Below are 2,524 nucleotides of genomic sequence, written 5' to 3' on the forward strand. Positions count from 1 at the left end.
GTTGTGGGTGTCGCAGGAGGGGGCGGTGAGGGTGTAGCAGGGGGCGATGGTGTTGGTGTGGGTGCTCTAACACATACATTCACCTAATGTGTCCTGGGAGGAAACAAGAGATGAGGATGTACCAACACACTTTACCATGTCTACACACATTCAGATTCAGGTCACTGTCTGCTTTTCTCTCCTACTTTCAAACCAGTGGACGTCAACATGAATAAAGCAGACAAACTATCACCAAGAATAAAATCGTCAGACAGAGAAGAGTGTTTCATCTGTAGTTTCTGGTCAGTTTCAGTCTGAACTAGGGTTCTCTGGATCTGTCCTCCAGTGGTTCTCTTCGTATTTTAGCGATCGAACTTTTAATGTCGCTAAAATTATGTCACATGTGGCTGGTTTGTCATGTGGTGTTCCACAGGGGTCAGTCTTGGGTCCACTTTCATTTCTGTTATATATCTATCCTCTTGGTCAGATAATTTGGCGTTTTAAGAAGGTGCCTTATCATCTTTATGCTGATGATGTTCAAATTTATTGGCCTTTTAATGACTCCGAGTTCCATTTTTTAGCTTCATTGTTAGAGTGCTTGTCATCCATCAAGAACTGGTTTAGCAGTATCTATCGTCACATAACCCCTAATAAGACTGAAGTGCTGATTATTGCGCCTGACAATAAGATCTCGTCAATCAGACAACGCTTTGGTTCATTGGGCTCCTCTGTCCAGTCGAGCCTCAGAAACCTTGGTGTTGTGTTTGATCAGACTATGTCTCTTGATTGCCACGTAAGACATCCAGCTGGCAGATGACACCACCTTGTTTCTTAAAAATAAATCATAAATCCCTTTGGCTCATAACTTGATTGTTTTGTTCTCCAAAGCTTCAGGGTTAACCTTAAATGTTAACAAATGTGAATTAGTGGCAATACATGGTCATCCCTCAGCATCATTATATGGTATCCCTGTTACAAATGAAATTAAATATCTAGGACTCAATATTGGAAAAAGTGAGGAATTTAGGGAAAGGTGCAACTTTGGAAAAAGTATTGACAAAGGTAAATCAATACTAAGCAGCTGGCTGCAGAGGGACCTGTCGGTGTTTGGGAGAATATTACTTACAAAGACAGAAAGCCTGTCCAGACTTGCTTATCCAGCATACTCATTAGCTATTTCATCTAGAATGATAAACCAAGTTAACCTTAACTTTATTTGGAGAAATAAATTCCATTATATTAGGAAAAATGACATGTTGAAAAGCTATGAAGTTGGGGGATTGAAAGTTATTGACTTTGATATCATGAATGGGATGATTAAAATAAAATGGCTGCAAGGCTTTATGAAGCACGGGGATTCGATCTGGCATGTGTAGAAAGAAATTCTTGATAAAATGATATAGTGCTATGTTATGTATTTGCAAAACGGTTCAAATAATTGTTTAATCTGTTTGACCTTTGGAAAGACTTGACCTGTGCCAATGAAATGCTTGTGAGTAGGTGCAGAGACTCACAACAACAGGAAGTGCACGCAGGCAGAATGAGATGACAGGGCTGTCTGCAACAAGGGATGTAAGTGGGTGAAAGGTCTTATTGTTAACATTTACCAATAATATATGAAATGCTTGGCCTTCTATAATCAATATTATAATCTGCATTAGCAAATATATTTACATGTTTATTTTCGTATCATATGCATTGTAATAGTATCATATGCTTTATGATTTACTTTTGCTTTAACCAGTTCACTTGGCTGCAAGAATAGAGGAGACATGTGTAAGGCTGTAAGAGTAGACAGGAAACCACAGAACAGGAAGTAGACCGTGTCGCATAGCAACGCTGGCGCTCTTCCTGAATCTGCAGACAACAACTAACTGTTTATAAAGACATATGTAAAAGGGTAATGTCTAGGTCGAAAGGTCAGGATATGTTGTACTGAGAATTCAAAATCTGCCTGGGGACAAGATCACCAAATGAGGGGTCAGAACGAGGTTAAGAAACCAACCAAGGAACGAGGATGAAGGACACCCTGGATGACGTCAGATCATTTGCATGACTCTTATTATAAATTCTTTATACAGAGGAAACTCATGGTTCCGCCTTCCTGCAGCAGCTATGCACTATACTTCTGTGTAATAGGGCTTCAGATAGAGACGGACTCCAGAGCTCTGTATTGCTTGTCTTGAATATTGTTTTCTTCATCAAGATTGTAATAAATATTTTAAAGGTTGTTCTGACTTCGACCCTTCCTCAGAAATGAACATGCAGGATGCTTAGGTCCTTCACATGCAATTCCAAATGCGATTTTGAACTCAATAAGTTGCCCTTGAGTCTATCTGCCTTCCATCAACAAGTTCTTCAATACTGGAAACTGGTGTTCAAGCATAACTTTTCTCCACACAATATGCCTATCTGGAACAATCACTGTTTTTATTTAAGAAAAATCACTATTTATGGAAGAGTGGCTGAAGAAGGGGATTTGGTCTTTTGCTCATCTAATGGATGGGAGAGGCAATTTACTGACCCATTCTGAAGTATCTATGAA

The sequence above is a fragment of the Monopterus albus genome, unplaced genomic scaffold (genome assembly GCF_001952655.1).
Source record: "Monopterus albus unplaced genomic scaffold, M_albus_1.0 scaffold649.1, whole genome shotgun sequence".
Classification (NCBI taxonomy): Eukaryota; Metazoa; Chordata; class Actinopteri; order Synbranchiformes; family Synbranchidae; genus Monopterus; species Monopterus albus.